Source organism: Bison bison, unplaced genomic scaffold, assembly GCF_000754665.1.
Source record: "Bison bison bison isolate TAMUID 2011002044 unplaced genomic scaffold, Bison_UMD1.0 scf7180017864119, whole genome shotgun sequence".
Taxonomy (NCBI): domain Eukaryota; kingdom Metazoa; phylum Chordata; class Mammalia; order Artiodactyla; family Bovidae; genus Bison; species Bison bison.
The window spans coordinates 1,461,264-1,467,566 of record NW_011494691.1 but is presented as its reverse complement, the minus strand read 5'-3'; the positions used below and the strand labels follow the sequence as shown (position 1 = coordinate 1,467,566).

The 6,303-nt window shown below is 43.2% G+C and overlaps 1 protein-coding gene across 1 annotated transcript in view; it reads left to right on the top strand.

The window, feature by feature from the left end:
- Nucleotides 1-240: 240 nt before the first annotated feature.
- DNAJC13 (DnaJ (Hsp40) homolog, subfamily C, member 13) overlaps nt 241-6,303 on the top strand; it is a 163,408-nt gene continuing 157,345 nt past the window's right edge. The window contains exon 1 of the mRNA XM_010839582.1: nt 241-500. The gene's annotated coding sequence lies outside the window, so the exon portion shown is untranslated. The remainder of the gene's footprint in view (nt 501-6,303) is intronic.

Sequence of the window (6,303 nt, the reverse complement as noted above, 5' to 3'; positions counted from 1 at the left end):
CGCGCGGGGCGTGGAGTCTTCCTCCCACCATCTTCCTGGAGATTCTGCGCATGTCTCAACTACGTTTGGGGAGGAAGGCGTGTCTACCAGCCAGCCAGCTGAACGCGGAATCTCATGGCAAGCAGGCGAAAACGACGGGGAGGGCGGAGAAATGCATACAAGAGGGTGGAACAGGCGGCGGAAGAACTGAAATCAGCTGACTGGGTCTCGTGACACTCTGGGTAAGGGCGACGCAGGCGTACTGGAGCGCGGTCCTCACAGCCTGAGCGAAGATGGCGGCCTCCAGAGTGAGCCTCTGAGAGGCAGAGGGAGGAGGTGGAGGGGGCGGGGAGGCAGCGCCGCCGCGGCACCAGGAACCCGCGGCAGTGGAGCTACGGGGCTTCGGCGGGGAAAGGGGAAGTGGTGTAGGGGAGGAGGCCGGAGGACACCTCATCCCACTCTGGACGCTGAGCCGGCGGCAGGAGGAGCTCGGGCTGGAGCCTCTCCAGCCTCCCGCGAAGGTAAATCACCACGGGCACCGGACTCGAGCTTTGCTTTATCCCCTCGCCACGCTGCGAGGACTTGGGCCGCCAAGGGCAGGGAGAAGGAAGGGTGGTAGAGGGCCGCAATCTCCAGCAGTTCAGGAAATCAGATTACCCTCCCCCCAGGCTGCTGGTCAGGTTCCTATAGTCGGACCCCGCCACCCCCACCCTGCCTGCCCCCCTGCGGTTCTGAGTGACAGTCACCCAGAGCCCTGCCATGTTCAGTCCCACCCCTCTTTTCGCCTCGTTTTCTCGGTTTCTTCCCACCACGGTCCCCGCACTGCACTCTGCACATCCTTACCCCGCTCAGCCCTTATTCCTCTGGGTTTGCAGCCCTCTGGGCTCCGCCCTCCGGATTCCCTTTCATCCTGCTAGTCTGAGCGCTCTTCCTGCTAGATGCCTGGAACTCTTGTTTCCGTGGGTCAGTGACCCTCCTTCCTGCCAAGTATTGCATAGACTTTTAACTTTATTTGCGTAGCTTTGTTTCGTTTTGTTAGGAAATGGGGAGCACCCGCGTCGTTTCTTCTCCAGCCCCTCCCTTTTCCAAAATGAAGTTTTCTCCTTTTCTCCCCTCAGCGTTTCCCTTTTCCACGAGAGCTTGTTCATAGGGGCCTTTCCTCCGCTGCTGTGATTTTGTCTCTGAATGCGGCCTTTAGATGGGTGAAGTGGGACTTAGAGTCAAACGCGGATTTGACTCTACACTTAAAAAGTGTCCTCCCCTAAATCGTGTAGGGTGTTAAGGTAACCTCTCTTGTGAGACTTTCCTTTACAGATTGCTTAGGGGAGAAAATTAGAAGTCTTCCCCAAATGTGGCAGTGGTTTCCCGAAGTTAGAGATTTCTCGGTTCCTCTCTCTGCCTTTCCCTTTGATCCGACCCTGATTCCCCTTGGGCTTCTACCTGATGGCTGTTGCCCATTGTGAAGGAGGTTATACTGTAGAGTTATTTTGAGCGTCTTGGAGTGTAGAGTCTTGGGTGAAAAGTTAAATTTCAGAATATTTTTTTAGGACCTGTCCCAAAGATTGTCTTACTGTGTTTTCTTCTTGGTTGATGGATCTGACAGATTTCTAGGTTTGAAAGTAGTCTAGAGAGCCTAAGGAAATTACAGGTGTTAGGTATATTACCAGTACTCTGTGAGTTTATGGGGAAATGAAACAGGACTTGCCTTTAAAAAAAAAAGAGGTTTTAAAAAACTCGTCAATAATTGAGTGTCCCCAAAAGACTTGATTTCACTGTTTTTTAGAAGTGCTTTATTGTTTGACTAGCATATAATGTAAGATCATGTTAACATTTTAAATGTAATGTGAAACAGTTTAAGCAGCTGTATCTTAAACTTGGCTTGTGGGGTTAATATCACAATGGAATGAATGTAAGCCCATCCTGGTTTAGAAATCTTACATTATATTCTTTGTTTGAAAACAGGAAGTGGCACATATTAATGGAGGAAAAGTAGAGTCAGAGGGTTATTAAGAGATAGGAATTTTACATTCTATAGTCTAGTTCATGGAAAAATACCACAATTTGTATTCCACCGGGAGGTAATGGATATTCCTCTTTTTTCTAAACTGGCAGTAGTAAACAGTAAAATATATGAACGTTATAAGGGAAAAAGTTATGCAATTATGAAAAGGATGAGTTATTTTTAAGAATTAACTTTATCCACAAATAAATAGAAGCTGGTTGCTTAGGGGGAAGGAAACAATACTGGCTTTGTTATCGAATTTGTAGAAGGGAGATAGATACTAAATTATAGTTGAAATTTAAAACTCTGTTTTAACTAATTTGGCTATATTCCTAAACTACTTCTACTTGAATTTGAGGTTTCCATTGCACATACCTTTCCCATTTTTCTCTGACTGATTACTTAAAATTAGTAAAATAGAGGCACATCTAAGCAGATAAACTATCAAAAATTTTGTTGCTACTAATAGTTTTAGGCCTAAATGTTTACCGTAATGCTTATTAGTGGTTAGATGGGAGTTGTTTTCAAAAAGATCCTTTAAGTCAGTGTTTCTCAACTTTATCAAACCCAGTAAAGACCTCCTTTTTATTTCAAATAATTTGTAACAGCTCCTTTACTACCCTGAAATAGTTTATAAATTAGTATAACCACCTCTGGCTTTGGCCCTGGGACAAAAAGAGCCTTTGGTTCCACTGTAGGATCAAAAAAGAATTGGACTAACTTCAAATTCATGATTTTTTTTTTTTTTTTTTTGAACCTATTAAGTTGCTGAGGCCACAGAGCAAACCAGTGGCCGGAAATTTAAGGAGAGAAAGAGTACGTATGAACTCACTTTCACCTTAAGTAGACACAGCTGGACACTGATAAAGAGCATTCAGCTTGAATAGCTGACAAGTTGATGAAGGCTGAGCTCACTTCTTTATCTACATTGTTCACTGGGTACTCCTAGGAAAGATTGGAATGAGATCTGGGGAGTGTCTGTTGTGGTGCTGACCCAGAGAAGAGCAGCAGAGTTTTCAGGAGGTGCAAAAAACTCTTGATTCTCTCTCTCCTATAGAATAAAAACCTTAATCTTTAGAGAGAATGGCATCTCTGCCAGCAGGCCCTGTTGGTGAGCTGAGGGAAGATAGAAACTGGGGAGAGCATATTTTTGAGGGAGGGGGACCAAGCCCAAAATTCCAGGCTGGGGAAACAGGAAAATTACACCTCTGAGATCCAGAGACACAATGTATGTCTAGGACTAAACCTTAATCAGGACAACAGAGACTATAGCCCCACCTCCCTGCCACTAAGTTAAGAAACTGTGAATAACAAGCAACTGCAAAATAGTACAAGATGAGGAATAAGATTATGCAAAGAGGCACAGGGCAAAGAATCAAATAGACATTGCTTTAATAAACCATTCTCAACCTAGACAGAAGCTGTTCTGTAGATATTTGAAGCCTGTAATACAGTGGGGATAAAACCACAAAAGTGAAAGTATTAGTTGCTCAGTCATGTCTGACTCTTTGCAGCCTCATGAACCAAAGAGTATGGACCAGGCTCCTCTGTCCTTGGAATTCTCCAAGACAAGAATACTGGAGTGGGTTGCCATTCCCTTCTCCGGGGGTAACCATAGCAACAGCAAATCATAAACTCAGCCCAACTCCTAACATCCTGCACTAAAGACTCAGCAAAGAAAAGATGTACCCATTTCCCTTCACAAAAATTACTTACCTCTATCTCTGCTGTCCTATTACATGTCCCACTTTCAGCAAAAAATTACAAGACATACAAAAGACAAACATTCTCAAGAGAAAGAGCAATCACCAGGATTACTCTTTGGCTAACACAGGTGCTTCTATCTGATAAGGGAATTTAAAATGACTATAATTGATGTTAGAGGCTTCCTTGGTGGCTCAGACGGTAAAGCATCTGCCTGTAGTGCGGGAGACCCCGGTTCGATCCCTGGGTTGGGAAGATCCCCTGGAGAAGGAAATGGCGACCCACTCCAGTACTCTTGCCTGGAAAATTCCTGGCAAGGAATACTGCTACAGTCCATGTGGTCGCAAAGATTCGGACACGACTGAGTGACTTCACTATAGTCACTATAATTGATGTTAAAGGTATGAACAAAAAGTGGACAGCATACAAAAGCAGGTGGGTAGTTTCAGCTGAAAGATAGAAACTATAAGAAAGAATCAAAAGGAAATGTCAGAAATTTTACTACATAGTAACAAATTGCAGGATGCCTTTGGGCTCATTGGTTGATCTGACACAACCAAAGAAAGAATCAGTGAATTTGTAGATATCAGAAATTATCCAAGTGAAACACAAAGAGTTTAAAAAAAGAAGAGCTTGGCGATTCTAACACATTTAAATACATGCATAATTGGAATCCTGGAAGAGGACAGAAGAAATGTTGAAATATTTGAGGAAATAATCAAGAATTATTTGAAATTAATGCCAGACATCAACCTGGAGGTGCAAGAAACTTAAAGAACACCAAGCAGGATAAACACCTGCCACTTAAAAAACCTGCATAAGGCATCAAATTCAAACGTCCTTCTCCTAAGAGAAACTGTTGAAGTAACCAAAGAAAAGAGAAACATTCTATACAAATAAACACAGATAAGAGTTACAGCAGAGAAGCCATGCAAGCCAGAGGACAGCTAAGTGACAGCTTTAAAGTACTGAAAAAAACAGTAAAAAATATCCATCAAAAATGCAGACATAATACAGATACTCTGAAAAGCCATGAGAATTCAGACTTCTCATAGTTTTTATGATGTATGCATTCCAGGGAAATTATGTGTATATTAAATGGCAAAACATATTTCATGATTTGTATTGTAATACAACGGGGAAGGCAATGGCACCCCACTCCAGTACTCTTGCTTGGAAAATCCCATGGACAGAGGAGCCTACTACGCTGCAATCCATGGGGTTGCTAAGAGTCGGACACGACTGAGCGACTTCACTTTCACTTTTCACTTTCACGCATTGCAGAAGGAAATGGCAGCCCACTCCAGTGTTCTTGCCTGGAGAATCCCAGGGACGGGGGAGCCTGGTGGGCTGCCATCTATGGGGTCGCACAGAGTCGGACACGACTGAAGTGACTTAGCATAGCATTGTAATATAAAACTAAATTCTGGGATTAGCTGTAAATAGGCTTTTATCTATGTGAATGACCACTTGGATATTTGAAAGTAACTTGAGGACAGCTCTCAGTCTGTGGGACTGTCTTGCTTGTTGAGGGGTATGTAGCTCCATCCCCTAAATCCTAGAAGTGTTTCTAATCATAGTGTCTCAAGGGGCAGCAGCCCCACCCCAACTTCCACTCTTGCAACCATTACTTTAATTCAATACATTGAATTAAACGTTCTTTTCAACACCTTTTCCTGCTTCAGCTGTGTTCACAGATGCTTAGCACATGCCAGTCAGTAACATCTCTTACCTTATGGTATGATTCTTAGTTCTGGAAACTCCTTTAAGAATCAGTGAGTTGGGGGATATCTTTGTAGCAAGTAACTTAAGCCAATATAGTTGTGACATTGTTGCAAACTTGAGACAGTTACCTGTGCAAAGTTGTATTTAAGTATGATTCATTCAGTAAAGCTAAACATATAATTTCCTAGTACTTTTCACACGCTCTTAACTTTATTTAGCAGCCTACATAGTTGAGTTTTACTTGTACTTTTATGGACTACTTAAAAGGAAAAGTGACCTCTAGCATAAGTCTAAAATCAGTGGGGTTTTTAAAGTTTCAGAATTTAAGTTTGTGAAGAGGAACTCAAAAGCCTCTTGATGAAAGTGAAAGTGGAGAGTGAAAAAGTTGGCTTAAAGCTCAACATTCAGAAAACGAAGACCATGGCATCCGGTCCCATCACTTCATGGGAAATACATGGGGAAACAGTGGAAACAGTGTCAGACTTTATTTTTTTGGGCTCCAAAATCACTGCAGATGGTGACTGCAGCCATGAAATTAAAAGACGCTTACTCCTTGGAAGGAAAGTTATGACCAACCTAGGTAGCATATTCAAAAGCAGAGACATTACTTTGCCAACAAAGGTCCGTCTAGTCAAGGCTATGGTTTTTCCAGTGGTCATGTATGAATGTGAGAGTTGGACTGTGAAGAAGGCTGAGCGCCGAAGAATTGATGCTTTTGAACTGTGGTGTTGGAGAAGACTCTTGAGAGTCCCTTGGACTGCAAGGAGATCCAACCAGTCCATTCTAAAGGAGATCAGCCCTGGGATTTCTTTGGAAGGAATGATGCTAAAGCTGAAACTCCAGTACTTTGGCCACCTCATGCGAAGAGTTGACTCATTGGAAAAGACTCTGAT